At 35.9% G+C, this 22,344-nt stretch overlaps 1 non-coding gene across 1 annotated transcript; it reads right to left on the reverse strand.

Moving 5' to 3' along the window:
• Positions 1 to 2,895: 2,895 nt before the first annotated feature.
• TRNAA-UGC (transfer RNA alanine (anticodon UGC)) lies at positions 2,896 to 2,968 on the reverse strand. The gene has a single exon. It is a non-coding gene; the product is annotated as a tRNA-Ala (tRNA).
• Between the last annotated feature and the right edge of the window lie 19,376 nt (positions 2,969 to 22,344).

A 22,344-nucleotide genomic window follows, 5' to 3' on the forward strand; every position in this document is an offset into this window, starting at 1 on the left:
AACAAAGGATTTCTTATTGGGTAGCCGATTCTAGGGGTTTCAAGGCCCTATTTCTTCATTGAACCTCTTCCATATCCTATCTTCAGGCTAAAGGAATTGGTTTGGAGGAACGTCTTTGAGTGTAGGACCTTAATTTCCAGAAATCGTTCTCGGTATGCAACTCACTCGAAACGCCAGATTTTCGATCACGTGGGTAGCTTATTCTACGACGTTTCAGCTCTCGATTCCTTCATCAAGTTTACTCAACTTCTTCCTCTGAAGCTAGAGGAATCCTTAATGGAAGGAAAAGAGATCGTAGATAGGAATTTTGACTCTTATCCCCAATTTAATTTCGAAACCTATTTCCTTCAATTTGGCACGCTCTCGAGGTTATTTTTCTTCGTGGTCTTCTATGGAAGCATTCCTTGGAGGTGCAGAAACTGATTGGAATCATTCTTGCTCGACGAATCATCATGTATCCTCGGATTGGATTTTCAAGTTTTTCTTGAAGTTCTTCAATGGCTGATCGAATTGCGGGAATGGTTTCTAGGCACTTTCAGCACTCTATTCCTTCATAGAACTTGTGGGTAATCTTGTTGAGAAACGGTAGGAATAAGTTAGAAGAGAAATGGTGGAGGATTGCTCTCGAATTTGGAAGAAATCTGAGAGTAGGAGACCCATAATCTAAACGTTTATTGTCTTCGATTGGGGGATCGACCTTTCTCGATTCTTATTTCGTATTGTTGCTCCTACTTAAGACTTTATAGGAGGAGCTTAAACCGACATTGAGAGCTCCAGAATTTCGTTATTTAGAGATCGAACTTTCTAGATAATTTTTTGGAGATATCAACTTTGATCATAGCCTTACCGACCTTGGCTTTGAACACTAGTCGTTGGATGTGATGATCCGTGCGTGATCGTTCTAGATCATTCAAATTTTTGAGGAGATCCGACGATTGAGATTTGAGTTCAAAAGATTTTGCTCGGATGGTCACGGTAGATGCTCTTATTCTAATTAGAGTGGCATTTCTGTAATTATCCATTCTTCCAGGAGTATTTTGGTAATTTTCCACTTTCCAAATATTTTATTATTATTTTTCTCGGAAAATCCTTAATTTTTCTACAAATTTCTCATCACTTTTTTTTATCATTTTTCCCTTTTTTTGGATCTTGAGATTCCTTCTAGATAAGGAATTACAAATCCGGAAAGATTCTTGATAATTGATAAAATGACTTTTTTGCCCTTTTGATTTACTTTTTCCTTTCCAATCCTTTTCAAGAGGCCTTTAACTCTTTGAAATCACTTGTTAGGGTACACGAGTGACTTGACTAAGTCCTTTGTTCTTGCTTAATCCTTTAATTTTTTTCCTTAAATCCTTTGAGTCTTTCATGAGTGGCTTATTCTTATGGGAGATAATTTCCTTCATTTTTGGGGTGTTACATATACATACTCGTTACAAACACAAAATAAGAAGCAGACTCAAAAGAAGAACAAAAAAAACTAGATTAAAAACATAGCTTAGTCCATGGCCCACACTCCAAAGTCCGCTCTCATCCACGACCAACTCTTAGTTACTTGAAAAAAAATGATAAACATGGAGTGAGTAAAACTTAGTAAGTAGCCTACTAGTAGGTTCTTAATCACGACCTTAAGCTAGGATATTACTTCTTGTTATGTTTTCAGGATCTTATACTGATTTTGAAAACCTTCCCCTAAAATAACCTTCAATTTTCTCCCATCTATCTTTTTTTAAACACTTATGAAAGTTAAAGAGTAGTTTTGAAGTTTTTTTTTTTTTTTTTTTTTTTTTTTTTTTTTGAAAATTCAACGGTATTTTTTTTTAAATAATTATGATTATATTTTTTATAGAGAAATTGCAAAGTTCAATGGTATTTTTTTATTAATTTGGATTATAATTTAAAAAAAAAATACAAATTTTTGTTGATTAAGTTAATATTAATTTCGTATTCTTTTTAATTAATGTATCATTGTCATATCGGTGTCCTAGTTTTTTAAGAATGACAGGTTACCATATCTATTTGGTATCATATTTATGTCTAGTATCTATATCTCTTTTTTTTTTTTTTTTTTTTTTTTGTGACCCTGAGATATTTTGCTTTTATAAATAGATATCTTCACGAAAATAAGTTCAATTTATGTTGACATGGAGAATAAAAATTGACGTTGATACTTGGGACTTTGATTCCTCTTAGTGTGAAGCTTGCATCTTACAATTACTTGGGTAGAGAATGTGTTTCACTTAAAATTCACTCAAGAGAAAATAATCAAATAACGAACCATATTTGAGAGAGGATAATTTTTTTTTTTTTTTTTTTTTTTATAAATATTGAACTCCAAAGTATTCACGAGCAAAGTAAGTTTGTTGAAACTATCTATAAACGTGTTCCAAAGTGAGTCGTGGAGAAGATTTGCCTTAAAATCTAGTTCCAATTAAGGATGTCAATGATGAAGAAGTGCAAGCTGTTGGAAGGTTTGCCGTGGAAAATTTCAGAGGTGGTAGATATAATTTAATTTACAAGCGTGTGGTGAATGGTCTTTTCAGTCCCATATAGGCTTTGACCCCAAATTTTATATTATTGTGATAGAAGCTATAAATGACAATAACATTCATTGGTCTCGGACGCTACCGCCATCCTATAAGCTCTTATCTTTTGTGGAATTCTTCAAATTCCCTCTCCATAAGTAGCAGTATAACTACTAGATTGCTTTCTTTACTTACAAAGAGTCCTCTCTCTATATGTGCTTCTCGGACATTACTCTCTTTTGTCTATAAAAATGATATAGCCATAATGATATAATAAATCCTTATATAAGTATCTTTTCTTTTTCTCTCGTACCCACCTTATACATAACATGTTAAATTAACTCATACTTAAAAAATAATTTCTCTCTTTTGGAGATGCGGGGTATCGATCCCCGTACCTCTCGCATGCAAAGCGAGCGCTCTACCATCTGAGCTACATCCCCTTGATTTTTACATCATAAAACCTTAAATGTCACATCATCAATAATAGTGAAAATAAAAAAATATCAAAATATTAACAAATAGTTTGGTTTGGTGATGCGAGGCATCGATAATTGTGAAAATGAAAAAATATAATAACAAATTAAATACTTTCTTTTAGAGATGCGGGTTAAATAATTGTACAACTCGCATGCAAAGCGAACGCTCTACCATCTAAGCTACATCTCCACAATTTTTACGTCACAAAACCCTAAACTTCTCATCATGAATAATAGTGAAAATGAAAAAATATCGCTACTAATTATGTCATAAATAAAGAAATATTGAATAGAAATAAAATAGTAATAACAAATAGTTTCTTTTGGAGATGCGAGGTATCGATCCCCGTATCTCTCGCATGCTACATTCCCATGATTTTACATAAAAAAACTCTAAACTTCCCGTCATCAATGATATTGAAAATGAAAAACTATCCCCGCTCATTATGTCGTAAGTAAGGAAAATTTTAAAAGAACTAATTTATTTAGTAATCATTTCCTTTGTTGATGCATGGTATCGATACCAGTACTTCTCACATTTGATGCAAACACTTTACCATCTAAGCTATATCCTCAAAATTCTTATGTCACAAAATCCTAAACATCTCGTCATCAATAATAAGGAAAATAAAAAAAAAAAAATAACGTTATTCATTATGTCATAAATAAGGAAAAATTGAATAGAAATAAAATAGTAATAACGAATAGTTTCTTTTGGAGATATGGGGTATCGATCCCATTCCCATACCTCTTGCATGCTAAGCAAGCAATCTACCATCTAAGCTACATTCCCACAATACTTATATCAGAAAACCCTAAATGTCCCGTCATCAATTCTAGTGAAAATGAAAAAATATCTCCGCTAATTATGTCATAAATAAGGAAAGGTTGAATAGAAGTAAAATATTAATAACAAATAGTTTCTTTTGGAGATGGGGATATCCCTTTGCCTCTCGCATGCTAAATCAGCTCTACCATCTAAGCTAGTTCCCCACAATTCTTGCATCATAAAACTCTAAATTTCCCATCATAAGCTACATCCCCACCATTCTTGCATCATAAAACCCTAAATTTCCCATCATCAATAATAGTGAAAATGAAGAAAATCTAGAGATGCAGGGTATCAATCCCCATAACTCTCACATGCAAAGCGAGTGCTCTACCATCTAAGCTATATCCCCACAATTCTTATGTCACAAAGTCCTAAACATCTCGTCATCTGAAAATGAAAAACTATCCCGGCTCATTATGTCCTAAATAAGAAAAAATTGAAAAGAAATAATATATTTAGTAATCGATTCAATTGGAGATGCAAGGTATTGATCCCTGTACTTTCCCCGATAATTTCAAAGCAAATAGAGAGTTATGATAAGTTAAGCTTAGATCAACTTTGAGTTCAAAGCAACAAGAACCAAAGACTGGTGCGAAAATTCTATGGACTAGTCGAAGTTATCCACAAGATAAGGAAGACATCATATAGGATCCAATTGCTCCTATGGATACAGACTAACCATGTTGTCCACGTAAGTAACTTGAAATGTTATTATTCCGACCAAGAAAACATCAAGTAAAAGGGGGTCGTATGACGTCATGCAAAGAAGAAATTGTTTCAAGCGAAGAAAGTAGGAAAGACACCAACAGAGAAGACTTGAAGAGTTAACAAACCGTGAAGTGATTTTCAATAGCTCCTAGTAGGTTGGAAAAGACTCCTCAATACTGAGATCAGCTAGAAGCGCGTCGCGAGACCTAAAGTCGGCCTCATCCTACAACGTTGAGTTTATGAAGAGCCGGTTGATAGAGATATTGACAAATTGTGTAAGGGCAGATGTCGCGGTCATGATTGGCCGAGGCATGTTGCCTGTGGCTGCATGTTAGATGTCTCAGCTATTCCTGTAAACGATTTGTGGTTCATGGTGGCATGCTCATTCCAAACACGTTTTACTTGCTTTCATCTTAGATAGGCCTTTACTATTATTGTTGTGCCAATACGGGGTGTATGATTAGTCCTCAAAATCATATCTACACCCATCAGGACTAAAATGTCCTAAAATGTACTATAGGAGAACGTGACCAGTTGTTGTTTCTTCACTTTTAGCTTATAACATTACTTTATTTGAAATTGTTTTGAATGTATTTCCTCGCTCACGTTTTCTAAAATATTTCTTCTAAACGTGATTCGAGAATACACTGCTATTGTTCGTTCAGTCTAAATTTTGCATGGTTGACTTGTTCATTGGATTAGAACAAATGTCACATAATCATTGTCTCACTACTGCAAGAGTGCGATTGTGACACTTGTCTTCCGTTCAGTTGTGGGCCGCATCTTCTGACTAGTTACGTGAGTTTGGCCTCGAGCATACGTGTAGGTTGAAAAAGAAATTGTTGGATGCGGACTGCGAATAAGGGTTGGGCCACGGAAAGTTTTTTTTTTTACCACATATGGACTTTGGGCTAGTGAGTCTTAAATTTGGGTTCGTTTGAAAAATTTTGGTTCATTTTTTAGTTCAAACGAACCCAAATTAAACCTACTAGTTCTTTCTTCCTTGCACGACTCACTCCTATTCTCTGTTCTGCCTCTTCTTGCTTTGTGAAACTTCTTTAAAGGCTAATTTTCACCGATTATTTGGGAGCATCTTCCTTAAAGGATTGTGACCACAAATTAAAAGAATTTTGACCACAGATGACCTATGTAGAAAATTTGTACCCCCTTTTCTAAAACCTTTAGCGGACAACATACCCAAAAAAGATGCGCTGACTAGACTGCGCTACACCTCGTCTCACCCCCCCCCCCCCCGGAGCATATGGATCCACCCAATCGATGAACATTCAAACCAAACTCGCCCATCCTTTTTGGCACAAGGACGCGAGAACCAATCCAAGTAATCTACAGTGGGGAGCCCCCTTAAAGCAACAAGCGAGAATCGCTAGGTTGATAGTAGGGTTAAAGAAAAGGTGAGTATGAAAAGACGTATCGCATGACTGTCCCTGTAAGCAGCTTCATTCTTTCTTGATCTATGAACCGACTTTATGAAAAAAATCAGTCTTTCGGCTGGAAGTGTGACTTTTGGGTATGGATAAGCAGGACCTCTTGGTTCGGGAGAAACCTGAGATGTTGGCTAAGAAAGCGAAGCAGGCAAGTACAGGACGGACAAACTGCACATACAAATTGATTGACATGATCCCTCTCCCTCTCTCTTTGGCTAGTTGGTTAGTTGCACAATAAGCGGGAAAGCATACCAGGTAGGGAAAGAAAGGCTGCTCAATCTCCTGTAAGGCCAACCCTCAACGGCGAGCTCACCAGGCAATGCTATAAGTCCGATAGAAGTCCAAGGTTTCATCTACTACGGACCAGGAAACTCTTGGAGGAGCTAACGTGAAATGAGAAATACATTCGATTACGGCAACTAATAGATAGTGATCTTTTTGGTAGAAACTGAATGATCCCTTGGCTCGAGAAAGAAAAGGAATAGGTAGTCGTACTCCTACCTTTTCCGTGGGACGATAGGAAAGTTTGAGCTGAAAGATTGAATCACACCTGATAAGAAAGGCGGGCTTAGCAGGTTTCTCCAAATGTATAAACAAAAAGAGGAAGCAACCGGTCCTAAAGAGGATACCGATACGCATACATTCTCGCATGGAAGAACATAGCTGAACCGGATCAGGGTCCTAACCTAGTCCGACTAACCTTCTTTGGCTGGCCCCCGCCCCTTGTAACAAGGTCAACGCGTACGTGCTTTTTCCTTTCATTTAGCGAGATAGCTTACCAGCTCTTTCGGCTCATAGCAGCAATATGAAAAGCAGAATCCTCATCATGAGTCGAGTCTGCATTGCGATACGAATCGACATCAGCCAAACCAAGAGCTCCTATTTTTTCTTTAACGAAAGCGGATCTAACAGTTTTGATAAAACCAACATCTTTTAAAGATGGAGTCGCTCTGCCTTGATCACAGTGGACATATGCAGCTCCCGCTTTACCTTTGTCTACCGTGAAAAGGAAAGTTCCCTCACGATAGGCCCTCCCAGCTCCCGAACGTCTTTCTATCAATCGAGAGAGGTATAGAATAGTACAACAAACCAACAAGACAAGAATGGACTCATAAGATGGGCGGTCAGGGAAGCGATTTCATTTGTGTTATCCGCCAAGGAAATGATCAAGGAATTCTCTATACACGGCTGAGAGATGACCGTATTGTTGCACATCCTGAATAAAGTACCGTAGGCAAGCGAAGTTTTTGAAAATGAAAGCGTGTAGAACTCAGATCCACTTTTCTTCGATTCGTAAACTTCGGATCTGATCTTCCTTTCGTCTCCGGGTGATTGAGAGAGAATTTAGGCCTGGCGTGCATCCGATTCGGTCAACAATAAGGTACAAAGCGGATTGATTAAATGGGCTTGAAGTACCATTATCGTTAGGTCGAAGATCTCTACTAGGTTTAGTGCACTTTGGTAGTTGCGAATGTTGCCGTAATCGAATGTCTCTCTCATTCGACATTCTCTCTTACCAAGAACTCATACTCGCCAGGGTTGAGGAGATAGTCCCTGAGCTAATTTGGTTTCGAGATTGCGTATACGCGAAAAGACTACGGGGATTTGCACTTCGGCCCCTGAGAATACCACATCATGGTGACAGGATTCGAACCTATGGCTCTCTGAAACTTCTTCATCGGTTATTTGGGTGCATCCTTCTTAAAAGAATTGTGACGACAGATGACCTATGTGACGACAGTGGACAACATGCCTACTTTCCTGACCACGGATAGACTACGGGGCTTTGCACTTCGGCCCCTGAGAATAACACATCAAGGTGACAGGATTCAAACCTATGGCTCTCTGAAACTTCTTCATCGGTTATTTCGGCGCATCTTCCTTAAAAGGATTGTGACAACAGATAACCTATTTGATTGAAAAGTTCCTAGAAAGAATACAATAGAACAAAGGATTGTGACAACAGATGACCTATTTGACTGAAAAGTTCCTAGAAAGAATACAATAGAACAAAGGACCTATTTGACTGAAAAGTTCTTTCTCCTATTTGACTGAAAAGTTCCTAGAAAGAATACAATAGAACAAAGGATTGCGATTGTGACAACAGATGACCTTTCTCCTATTTGACTGAAAAGTTCCTAGAAAGAAAGTTCCTAGAAAGAATACAATAGAACAAAGGATTGCAGACAATAGAACAAAGGATTAAAGGATTGTGACAACAGATGACCTATTTGACTGAAAACAGATGACCTATTTGACTGAAAAGTTCCTAGAAAGGAAGGTGACAACAGATGACCTATTTGACTGAAAAGTTCCTAGAAAGGAAGGTGACAACAGATGACCTATTTGACTGGTCACAGATGACCTATTTGACTGAAAAGTTCCTAGAAAGGATGACCTATTTGACTGAAAAGTTCCTAGAAAGGAAGGTGACAACAGATGACCTATTTGACTGGTCACAGATGACCTATTTGACTGAAAAGTTCCTAGAAAGGATGACCTATTTGACTGAAAAGTTCCTAGAAAGGAAGGTGACAACAGATGACCTATTTGACTGAAAAGTTCCTAGAAAGGAAGGTGACAACAGATGACCTATTTGACTGGTCACAGATGACCTATTTGACTGAAAAGTTCCTAGAAAGGAAGGTGACAACAGATGACCTATTTGACTGAAAAGTTCCTTTGATGACCTATTTGACTGAAAAGTTCCTAGAAAGGAAGGTGACAACAGATGACCTATTTGACTGAAAAGTTACTTTGATGACCTATTTGACTGAAAAGTTCCTTTGATGACCTATTTGACTGAAAAGTTACTTTGATGACCTATTTGACTGAAAAGTTCCTTTGATGACCTATTTGACTGAAAAGTTCCTTTGATGACCTATTTGACTGAAAAGTTCCTAGAAAGGAAGGTGACAACAGATGACCTATTTGACTGAAAAGTTCCTTTGATGACCTATTTGACTGAAAAGTTCCTAGAAAGGAAGGTGACAACAGATGACCTATTTGACTGAAAAGTTCCTTTGATGACCTATTTGACTGAAAAGTTCCTTTGATGACCTATTTGACTGAAAACAGATGACCTATTTGACTGAAAAACAGATGACCTATTTGACTGAAAAACAGATGACCTATTTGACTGAAAAGTTCCTAGAAAGGAAGGTGACAACAGATGACCTATTTGACTGAAAAGTTCCTAGAAAGGAAGGTGACAACAGATGACCTATTTGACTGAAAAGTTCCTAGAAAGGAAGGTGACAACAGATGACCTATTTGACTGAAAAGTTCCTAGAAAGGAAGGTGACAACAGATGACCTATTTGACTGAAAAGTTCCTAGAAAGGAAGGTGACAACAGATGACCTATTTGACTGAAAAGTTCCTAGACCTATTTGACTGAAAAGTTCCTAGAAAGGAAGGTGACAACAGATGACCTATGACCTATTTGACTGAAAAGTTCCTAGAAAGGAAGGTGACAACAGATGACCTATTTGACTGAAAAGTTCCTAGAAAAAGATGACCGAGATGACCACATGCCTTTCATTTTGTTTTTTTTTTTTTCCTTTCAAAATTGTCATTTTTATCTTTTGAAGGGGCATTCCAAGAATCAAACTCGAGATCTCTTGCACCCAAAGCAAGAATCATACCACTAGACCAAATGCCCTATTATGGACTATAGACATATATCGTGGAGTACACAAGTAAGTGATATTAATAAGAGCATTATCTTTCTCTAAGGCTCATCTTTTGAGAAATGAACATAGGGGCATTCCAAGAATTGAACTCAAGACCTCTCGCACCCTAAGCGAGAATCATACCACTAGACCAAATGCCCTTTCTAAAAAAAATGCAACATTTTTAACTCCTACTCAATATATTTTTTTCTCTCAAGTTTGAAATCTATTTTCTTGAGCGGTTGTTGGACTATAAAACAAAAAGTTGATGGTCTAGTATTTTACTTGTAAGTAAGGCATGTAATGTTGAATTGTTCTAATATGCAAGTGTTATCGAATAAACTACAACCCAACAAATGAATCAAACTAATCAGTTTAGGTTGGGTTGGATTTATTCGGCTCAGTTCGTCAGTTTGTTTGATTTAATTCTTCTATTTTGCTTCGTATGACAAGAAAATGAAGTTGTATTGAATGTACCATAGTTTGATTTATGACAAACTCATATGAAATATAATTGCATTAATAGTACTAAGAGTTGGAGTCTATAAATATTTCATGAACTTAAGTGCAACTCATGCTTCATTAAAGACGAGATAAACTTTAGTTAAGTAACTGAAATTTTAAATTACTTCATGTGGAGCTTCAATTACTCTATGTTAGCTACTATCTTTAGGGTTTACTAATTAGACACGAGTTCTTTGATTTAGGGGATTGTTTTATGTAATTTTCAACTACAACTTATGTTTTCAAATTTTTAGGTCATAATTTAGGTAGTGGTTGTATATTATGGATGAACACTAGAGTTTCTATCCCGTTCACCACAACTACTCTAGTTTTTGTTTGAAGGCTATAATTGTCATCTATGTTGTATGGCAATAAAATTTGTTTAGATGAAATTTTAGTTAAAGTTGCATATTTTACTTCTTGCGAGTAAAAAATTTGTTTCTTAACATAATATGAATTTAGTTGCAGAGTTATTAGGAATAAGATGGAGAAAGAAATTTTCTTTAAAATAATAAACAGACCAAAGTTCATTTTTGTTGTTGTCTAATTGTGATTTTGCAAAAAGCTTAACTAATATGAAATATCAAGGTAATTCAAGAATATATATTCACACGTCATTCAAGATGACAATAAAATGGAGTTAAATTGAACGCAGTTGTAGTTTCATGTCTAGCATAATTGTATTAATGATATTAAAGAGAACTTCGTGTTTTATTAGAAGAGACCAACTTCCTTTAAGGTACTAGGAGTTTAAACTACTTCCATTGTAATTTCAATCACTCCACAATGATTACAAATTTAGGGTTGGCTAATTGGACATCAATTATCAACTTTAGGTTATAATTTAGGTAGTAGCCATTATAATATTAATGAGCATAAGAGTTACAATTCTTTCATGGACCATATGTGTTATAGTTAAATGAATATATATATATATTATGTATGTCGAGGTTTGGGTAAAGCACAAAGTAGTAAGGAACACGATTGTCAACTCTAGAGCCACCCACAACTCATGATGGAGACAGATGCAAAATATTTTAACATCCTTTGGCATCAAGATACAGGAAAGATGAACGCCGTCAAATTGGAAGCTTTACCTGTCTTAGGAGTCACAATGAGAACTCTAATCAAGCTGGAGCCTTGGACTAGGCAAATTGTTTAGTGATAGTTGAAATGGATGACTTCGACGTCGTGTCAGGAATGAACGTCCTGCTGAAACACAAAGTCATTTACATGCCCCTAGCAAAATGTCTAGTAGTAATGGAGTCTAACCCGATGATCATCAGAAAAACATCCATCAACCAAGAGGGTTGAAAATGATGTCGATACTACAGTTGAGAAAGAATCATAGCCATGATGAATCTACGCTTGCTGCTACTGTTGTAATTAAAAAGGGGAGCTCGAGTGAGCCAACCTCAATAGAAACCTTGTTGCCACTACATGAACACCACGACGCAAAACAAGGTCAGATAATAGATTTATCCCCACCAGAAGAGACAAAAACAAGGTTAGATACTGAAGAAGGGAGACAGAAACAAACCACTGAAGCAACACCTGTTCACACAGAAATATCATCTAGACGGATGAAGAGAAAGGTCAGTCGGAAGCGTCAACCACAATAATTTCAAGAAAAATAAAGAGTTCATATAAGTTAAGTTCAGATAAACTTCGAGTTCAAAGCAACAAGAACCAAAAACTGGTGTGACAATACTATGGAGACTCAACAAACCGAGAAGTGATTTCAACAGCACCTAGTAGGTTGGAAGAGACTCCTCATTATGAGATCAGCTGGAAGGGCATCGAGAGACCTAAAGTCAGCCTCATCCAATAAATTGTGTGGGGGCAGATGTCATAGTCATGATTGCCCAAGGCGTGTTGCCTGTGGTTGCATGTTGCATGTCTCAGCCATTCTTGTAAACGATTTGTTGTCCAAGGCGGTTATTTGTGCAATGTTATTGTTTACCGATTATTTGGGCGACACGCCTTGAGCAATCATGACCGTCACAATTGGCTAAGACATTTGTTGTCCATATGTTATTGTTGTCCAAGAGACTCCTCATTATGAGGTCATGATTGGCTAAGACATTTAAAGAAGTTTTACCTAGGGCAACTTCTATCAAAATCCTCTTCTCGCTCTCTGAAACTTCTTTAAATGTTATTGTTCAATGGTTATTTGGGCGCATCTTCCTTAAAAGGGTTGTGACGATAGATGACCTAGGTAAAACTTCTATTGGGAGATCGGTGCAATAGAGAATCTGTGTCCCTTTCCTGAAACCTTCAACGGACAACATAACAAAGAGTTCCTAGAAAAAATATCATAGAACAATTTGTGTAATGCCTTTGAAGTTAGGCTCGAGGCTCTATCTTGTCTCCCAAGAATATGGTTCATTCTCTATTCACATAGAAATTCTGCAATAGAAAGTGGTACCCTCATCTTCTTTTACAAAACTTTCTCAAGTCCTCATGGAATGATTTGAAAGTGGTAGCCTCATCTTCTTTTATAAGACTACCTCGGCCTTCATGGAATGATTATGCTATGTTGATTCTTAGAGAAGGGAGTAGGAGTAAGAGTAGATGACTGTTTATGGTCCAAGTCCCGAAAAAGTAAGTCATTATGTCAAGAAAGGAGAGGAATCCTCATAGTCTCCAAGATTTGAAGAGAATCATACAAACACAAGTTTCCTTTGTGTGTTTATTCTTAATGTTTGCTCTCTTCAATTAACATGTTATAAAGACACTTGTAAATTATAATTAAATATAGCTTCCTTTTTTTTTTTCTTTCCAAATATCCATCTCAATTACTTCTTGGTTCAAGGTTTAAAAAAAACCTATTTCAAATCTTATTATATTGCATGCTTCAATTTTATATAATTGTTGGGAGCATTTTGAGAATCAAACTTGAGACCTCTCGCACCCGAAGCGAGAATCATACCATTAGACCAAATGCCTTGTACTGGATCTATCATTTTTAGTTGCTGGTCCATATCTTTTATGCGCCTCAATATTTGAAATTTATCCACATGTTTTTGTTTCAATTCTAGAAATAGAAATGATATCCATAGAAATACATAATTTTACAATGCAAATAAGAAAAATTCGTGATCAAGTTTTAGATAAAAGTAGCAAACATGTTGATAGATATAAAAATAAATTCAAGTTCTTTCTCTGGCCTAATTATCAATTGGAAGATTTAGCTGATATGAATTGTTATTCGTTTGATACCAATAATAACAGTCATTTTAGTATGCTAAGGATCCAAATGTGTCCATGAAAATTAGTTAATGCTATATTTTTCTTATATTGGCCATAATATCTCTCAACCAAATGCATTAGTTGAAAATGTATTTAATATGTTTCTTTTGTCCTTTTCTTTTTTCGAATGGTCTTATTCTCCATTCCATTTGAAAATTGATATTTTGTTTGGTAATTTTAAACTCATTATTTTTGTTTGTTCATTCCACCTAATTTGTAAAAAAAAAAATCATACCACTAGACCAAATGCCCTTATAGTGGATCTATCATTTTTAGTTGCCCGTGTGTATATGTTTTCCGCACCTCAATATATGAAATTTATCCAACCTCAATATATGAAATTTATCCACATATTTTTGTGCTTTAGAACCTACTATTATTGTCATGTTAACTTCACATGGGATTAACTTCCTTTAAGTTTATGTAGTTTCTTTTTATTACTATGTTTACTTTTGTCTCATGTTACTCCATTTGTATTTACTTCGTTTTATACAAAAGTTCACCGTAATTAATAAATCCATGTGCTTAATACATTCCCTACAAGAATAAACTTGTTTGTATCACGATAAATTACAATGAATACAGAGAAAAGAAATCCCAAAAATAAGTAGAAGGTTGAGAATTTCACTCAACCACACAATGTCAAAGCGTGACTGCATGGCTCACACGCGATAATCGAATTTCGGAGGGGAACTTCTCAACTTGAGAGATCAATTTCATTCCTCATAAATCTGATGTTTACATAATAATTTGTGGGTATTTATAGTCTCCCACAAAAGAAGTTAGTGGCTGAGATTTAATCTCGATCCCCTTAAGTCATTTTATATGCATTGTTATTAATTCTTTCAAGGACTTGATAAGGGTCATCCCCTCTTGGATGTAACTTTGTCTTCCTTTGAGATTGGAATCACTCCTTGCGAAAATGTATCCAAACCCAATTACTAGTTCGAAAAATGATTTCATTCCGTCCTTTGTTAATTCTTGTAGCAACATTGAAATTTTGTTTCTCAATTGTCTCCTTCCCCTCTTTATGCAATGTTTTGATCCCATTTGCCCTACTTGTGGCTGCTTTACTCACAAAAATATTAGAATGAATAGAAAGCAAATCAAGACGCGTAAGTGGATTAAATCCGTAAGCAACTTCAAAAAGAGAACAATGAGTGGCAAACATTCGTCCCAAGACTTAATATTCTTACAAATAATAGCCCTAAGCAATGCTCCTATTAACCACCTCAGTTTGCTCATTAATCTGAAGATGAGATGTAGTTGAAAACAATAATTTGTTACCCAATTTATGACTTAATATTCTTATAAATAATAGCCCTAAGCAATGCTGCTGATATTTCATTAACTACCTCAGTTTGCTCATGAGTCTGAGGATGACATGAAGTTGAAGACAATAATTTGGTACCCAATTTATCCACCATACTTTCCAAAACCGACTTAAAAATTTAACATCCCTATCATTTTTTGTGTGCAGCAAACATTGGCAACATTGACTACGGAACTTATAAACATCGTGCTTCATGGCAAAGGTCATATGGATCGTGATGAGCATTTTCTCCCATATCTTGGTTTCGCTAACTAAAGTTTTCCAATTACTCCCAAACTTCGTTACCTTATATAACCTCTTGGGATAAGAATTCATATAACATTTCATAAAATAAGATCTACTGATGAATTTCATAGCATTTGAAGGTCATCTAGGTCATGAACCGAAGGTAAATTACCTTAGGGGCATTATGGTCATTTTGCACCATTTCCTGGTTTACCTACTTATCCTTATCCAATGACTACCAAATTTCATATCTAACCTCAACATAATATAATATGCTCAGTATTAAAATTTGATATGCAGCGGAGCTCATATAGTAGGTTATTTTAACGTTACTTAAATCTCGAGCTATTTGATCGGTTCAGGGTCTTAACTCACGGTTCTTTGGGTTTTTCTTTCATATATCCTTAATTCATACTTGGTTTAGGGTTCATATGAAAATCCAAGCAATTTCTACTTATTTCTTAACAAAAAGTCCAAGGTGGCTACTTGCCTCGTCGTCGACGTTTGGGACGTCCATTCTTGAGCTTCTAGTATTTGACTTACTTCAAATTTCCTTCCACATACTCCTTATTGTTTCTAGTTTCTGAAACCATAAGATTTTCTATGAGAATCGGTCTAGAATGGGGTTAAAATTGAGAAAACCCGAGAAAAGGTCAAATTTTGAGTTGACTTGGACAGTTCAGTTGAACTGGCCATATCATCATTTTCTTCCTTTGAACAGGAAGAAGATGTGCATTTTTCGCGTCGCCGCCATCTAAAACTCGGCCTGTCCAGCCACATTTACAGCATTTCTCTCCTCGATTTCTTCGTGAAACTTAAAGATGGGTATTACAAGGAAGGGCTAGGGATTTGATTTGATACCTTCTCGTGGATAGTAGCCTAAGATATTCGGTTCCAAAGTTCATCCAAAATCTGATTTATCGCTGGAGATAAAACAAAGGATTTCTTATTGGGTAGCCGATTCTAGGGGTTTCAAGGCCCTATTTCTTCATTGAACCTATTCCATATCCTTTCTTCAGGCTAAAGGAATTGGTTTGGAGGAACGTCTTTGAGTGTAAGACCTTAATTTCCAAAAATCGTTCTCGGTATGCAACTCACTCAAAACGCCAAATTTTCGATCTCTTGGGTAGCTTGTTCTACGATGTTTCATCTCTCGATTCCTTCCTCAAGTTTACTCAACTTCTTCCTCTGAAGTTAGAGGAATCCTTAATTTGAAGGAAAAGAGATCGTAGATAGGAATTCGACTCTTATCCCCAATTTAATTTTGAAACCTATTTCCTTCAATTCGACACGCTCTCGAGGTTATTTTTCTTCGTGGTCTTCTATGGAAACATTCCTTGTAGGTGCAGAAACTGATTGGAATCATTCTTGCTCGACGAATCATCATGTATCCTCGGATTGGATTTTCAAGTTTTTCTTGAAGTTCTTCAATGGCTGATTGAATTGGGGGAATGGTTTCTAGGCACTTTCAGCACTCTATTCCTTCATAGAACTTGTGGGTAATCTTGTTGAGAAACGGTAGGAATAAGTTAGAAGAGAAATGGTGGAGGATTGCTCTCGAATTTGGAAGAAATCTGAGAGTAGGAGACCCATAATCTAAACGTTTATTGTCTTCGATTGGGGGATCGACCTTTCTCTATTCTTATTCCGTATTGTTGCTCGTACTCAAACTTTATAGGAGGAGCTTAAACCGACAGTGAGAGCTCCAGATTCTTCGTTATGTAGAAGTTTGAAGAGAAATGGTGGAGGAATGCTCTCGAATTTGGAAGAAACCAGAGAGTAGGAGACCCACAATCTAAACGCTCATTGCCTTCGATCGGGGGATCGACCTTGCTCGATTCTTATTCCGTATTGTTGTTCCTACTTAAGACTTTATAGGAGTAGCTTAAACCGACATTGAGAGCTCCAGAATCTTCGTTATTTAGAGATCAAACTTTCTGGATAATTTTTCGGAGATATCAACTCCGATCATATCCTTACCGACCATGGCTTTGAATACTAGTCGTTGGATGTGATGATCCGTGCGTGTTCATTCTAGATCATATCAAAGTTAGGAGGAGATCCGATGGTTGAAATTTGAGTTCGAAGAATTTTGCTCGGATGGTCACGGTAGATGCTCTGATTCTAATTATTGTGGCATTTCTGTAATTATCCATTCTTCTAGGGGTATTTTGGTAATTTGCCACTTTCCAAATATTTTATTATTATTTTTCTCGAAAAATTATAATTTTTCTACAAATTGCTCATTGCTTTTTGATCATTTTTACTTTTTTTTTAATCTTGAGATTCCTTCTAGATAAGGAATTACAAATCCGGAAAGATTCTTGATAATTGATAAAATGACTTTTTTGCCCTTTTGATTTACTTTTTCCTTTCCAATCCTTTTCAAAAGGGTGGTACACGAGTGACTTAACTAAGTCCTTTGTTCTTGCTTAATCCTTTAATTTTTTTCCTTTTTATCCTTTGGGTCTTTCATGAGTGGCTTATTCTTATGGGAGCTAATTTTCTTCATTTTTTGGGTGTTACATATACATTTTCGTTACAAACACAAAATAAGAAGCAGACTCAAAAGAAGAACAAAAAATACTAGATTAAAAATAGAAGTTAGTACATGGCCCACACTCCAAAGTCCAGTCATCCACGACCAACTCTTAGTTACTTGAAAAAAAATGATAAACATGGAGTGTGTAAAACTTAGTAAGTAGCCTACTAGTAAGTTCTTAATCGCGACCTTAAGCTAGGATATTACTTCTTGTTATGTTTTCAGGATCTTAGAACTTAGAGGTCATCGTGTCATGTATCATATAATGATCCTGAAAACCTTCCCCTAAAATAATCTTCAATTTTCTCCCCAGGAACACATGAGTGGTGTCGTCATAATCATGTAAGCCTACTGGTAAATCGTTGTGTAGGACATCTTGTTTAGCTGATGGGAAAGGTAGGCCTATCATAACATCCAGCTCATGATACATATTGCAGGACATCCTACCTAAAGAAGAATAGGGGCCTTTTAGTACAAATCGTAATGCAGATAATGGTTACTTCTGGGTATGGATCCTAGCAACTTATTCAGCATGTTATTCACATAGTTCTAGGTACTTGGTACATGGATTATTGATGAACCTAGGTTTATACATAATGTCATGGGTTAGGCTTTAGGAGTTGAGGTTTTAGCTTAGGAAAACATTAGAGGGTAACCTAACGTGGACTAATTCGTGTGAAAACCTACTAGCACTTTGAGGACCTCTTTCCTTCACCAAACTTATGGGTAAACTTATTTAGAAGGTGCAGGAACAAGTTTGGAAATGAATAGTGGACTATAGTTCTCGAATTCGAGGTAAACCCATGAACACGATAACCCAAAACAAAAAACTTGTATCTCTCGATTGTGTACTCGATTAAGCTTGTTCTTGCCCCTAATAGTCTACCCTAATTCATAATTTATAGACGGATTTTCCACTACCATTGAAACGTCTAGAATTTCTATAATTTCATTCTTGATTTTTCTGAATCTTCTGCTAGAAAAGTTTTCTCCGATTGGAGCCTTCCTTTTTTAAGCACCTTGTAATTCTTATTCTATAAAAAATTTAATGATTCGGGAAGTTTATAAAAATTAGAAAAAGTACCATTTTCTTAATGTTTTTTCAATTTTACTTGTTCTTTGCTTCTAGATACAACCTAGTACGGATTATACATTGTCTCTTATTGGAGACCTTCAGTGTTGCAAATTCTCCTCTCCTTTGAAAACTTTCGGTCATCGAAAGTGCTTATTCTAAAATAGGTCAGGGTACAAGGTTCTTATTTGCCTTTTGTTTCCCAAGTGGCTTCTTCTACTCTATGATTCTTCCATAGGACCTTAACGAGAGAGATTTCCTTGTTTCTCAATCATTTGACTTTCTTGTCTATTATTTGAATCGGGTCTTCTTTATACGTTAGGTCATCTCTCAAGAAGAGAGTTTCATGAGCCAGTACATGTGAACGATCTAGGGTATACTTCCGTAGTATGGATACATGAAAGATATTATGTACTGCAGACATGTTTGGGCATTGCCCGATTCTATAGGCCACAGATCCAATCCTTTCTAATATCTCAAAGGGAGGGATAAACCTAGGGCTTAGCTTCCCCTTTTTACCCTACCTGAGCACCCCTCTCATGGGGTGCTACCTTTAGGTGTATATGATCCCCTACCTACAATTCCATGTCCTTGCGCCTTAGGTCTGCATTGCTTTTCTCTCAACTTTGTGCGGTTTGTATCCTAGCTTTAATCTTCTGGACTGCGGCGTTGGTAATTTGCACCAGCTCTAGCCCAATAGTTGTCGTTTGCCCCCCTTCTTCCGAAAAGATAGGGGATCGAAATCTTCGTCCATAAAGAACCTCGTATGTGACCATTTGTATGGTGGCTTGGCAAGTATTATTATAAGCGAATTTCATAAGGAGTAGGTACTTATCCGAGCTTCCTACAAAATCCATCACATATACCCTCAACATGTCTTTCAATATTTGCTTGAGCATTTCTGTTTGACCATCTGTTTATGGGTGGAATGTCATACTATAACTGCGTACCCAATTCCTTTTGTTTAATTTTCCAGAAGCGAGATTTAAATCTGGCATCTCGGTCTAATACTATTGCCTTTTGTTGAATTTCCAGAAGTGTACCCAATACCTTTACTGATGAATGTTCATTTTTAATGTTAGCAAGAGTAGCTTAGTTGGGAGATTGTTAGACTGAAGATTTGAAGGTCACACGTGTTTTATCCACGTTCAACGCACCTAATACAAGTTTATTACCTGACTATACAATCTAAAAACATAACTTGCTTATTCAATCTAAAATTAGTGATTATTTCTTTTTTAAACATAATGAATTAGCGGAAATACCTTTACTTATGAATTTTCATTTTTAATATTAGCGGGGATAGCTCTGTTGGGAGAGCGTCAGACTGAAGATTTGAAGGTCACGTGTTTGATCTCCACGTTCACCGCACCTGATTCTAGTTGCATAACCCGACTATTCAATCTAAAATTAGTCATTGTTCCTTTATGAAATCTCAATGAATTATCGGAAATACCTAACGTGTTCTAGTTCACCGCACCTTATACAAGTTGGATAACTTGAATATCTTATTAAAAATTAGTGATTATTTCTATTTAAAATTTCAATGAAGTAGCGAAAATACCTTTACTGATGAATTTTCATTTTTTACGTTAGTGTGGATAGTTCAGTTGAGAGAGCGTTAGATTGAAGATTTGAAGGTCTCGTGTTCGATCCATGTTCACCACACATGGTTCACGTTGCACAATTTGACTATTCAATCTAAAATTAGTGATCATTTCTTTCTAAAATTTCAATTAATTAGCGGAAATACCTTTACTTAAAAACTTTCATTTTTAATGTTAGCGGGGATAGCTTAGTTTGGATAGCGTCAGATTTAAGATTTGAATGTCCCGTGTTCGATCTCTACGTTCACCGCACTTGTTTCTATTTGCATAACCTGACTATTCAATAAAAAATTAGTCATTATTTCTTTTTAAAATCTCAATGAATCAGCAGAAATATCTTTACTCATGAATTTTTATTTCTAATGATTGCGGGTTGAGCTCAGTTGGGAGAGCGTCAGATTGAACATCTGAAGGTCACGTGTTCGATCCAACTGGCATAGGTTGACCATTATTCATTTTTTATGTTATCTGGGATGGCTTAGTTGGGAGAGCATTAGATTGAATATTGGAAGGTCTTGTGTTTGATCTGCATTATTCATTGCACCTTATAGTTTAGTTTATTATTATTTCTTTTTAAAATATAATGAATTAGTGGAAATAGCTTTACTTATGAATTTTTACTTTTAATGTTAGCAGGGATAGCTCAGTTGGGAGAGTGTCAAACTAAAGATTTGAAGGTCACGTGTTTAATCTCCACGTTCACTGCACCTGTTTCCATTTGCATAAGCTGACTATTCAATAAAGAATTATTTATTTTTAAAATATAATGAATTAGCAGAAATACCTTTACTTATTATTTTTTTTTAATTTAAAATATAATGAATTAGCAGAAATACCTTTACTTATGATTTTTTTTTCAAATATTAGCAAAGATAACACAGTTTTGAGAGCATCAGACTGAAAATCGGAAGGTCACGTGTTCGAATCCACGTTCACCACACCTGATTCACGTCACATAACTTGACTCCTGACTATTCAATTTAAAATTAGTGATTATTTCTTTTTAAAATATCAATGAGTTTTCATTTTTAATGTTTGCTGGGATAGCTTAGTTGGGAAAGCGTCACTGTAGATCTCAGAGTCACTTGATCCACGTTCATCCCATCCCACGTGATTCAAGTTAACTAAGTTGTATAACTGGACTATTCAATCTAAAATTAGTGACTATTTCTTTTTAAAATCTCAATAAATAGTGAAATCTAAATTTAGTGATTATTTCTTTTTAGAATTTAAGAATTTTCATTTTAATGTTAGCATGAATAGCTGAATTTGGAGTGGGAGTGGGTCTGTAGTTTAAAATTTCAATGAATTAGCCTAAATAATTTTACTCATGAATTTTTATTTTAATGTTAGTCTGGATAGCTGAAGTGGGAGTGGGTCTGTAGATCTAAAGATAGCGTGGATTCCTAATTCTTTATTTCACTATAAATGCTCTATAAGAATTCTTTATTTGACTATAAATGCTCTCTAAGATATTTAGTAAAATGACTCATCTTATTGCATGGAACAATAAAATTGATGTTCCCGTAGGCGATGATTTTTCTGATTCGAGGACGAATCCTTTTGAAGAAGGGGATGATGATAAGAATCACGTGTTCCAACTGGACCTATTACACAACCCAAGGCCAAGAAGATTCAACAAGCATTCATACTTCATCTACAAAATTGGATAGGCTAGGTTCAACCATCCTTTCATGTGTTACAAGCTGATTCGTTTGAGTCAAGACCATTTGGAGATTCAAAAGTAAATATTTGCACGGTTGAAGTAGTGGATGAAGTTGCAATCATCATTTCATGAGTGGTTAGAAAACTTTATTTATTATTTTAATTTCATAAAGTTTGTAATGCTCAAATTGACTTCGTTTTCTGTGGAGATTTAAAGGGACCGAGATTAAATCACGAACACTAACTTCTTTGTTGGGAGACTATAAATACCCACAAATTATTATGTAAAAGCATATTTGTGATCAATGAAATTGATCTCTCAAGTTGAGACGATCCCCCTCATAGAAATCTGAGCATATCTTTGTCATTTCTAAGTTTCATGCAATTCTTGTGGTAGATTCATCTTAGTCATTCAATCAAGCCTTGATATTTTGAAATGACTCAGTTTAGAATAAAGTTCCAAATCTTGTTTCTCAATCTTCC

Source organism: Cucurbita pepo, unplaced genomic scaffold, assembly GCF_057944985.1.
Source record: "Cucurbita pepo subsp. pepo isolate OVF unplaced genomic scaffold, ASM5794498v1 scafford_2, whole genome shotgun sequence".
NCBI lineage: Eukaryota > Viridiplantae > Streptophyta > Magnoliopsida > Cucurbitales > Cucurbitaceae > Cucurbita > Cucurbita pepo.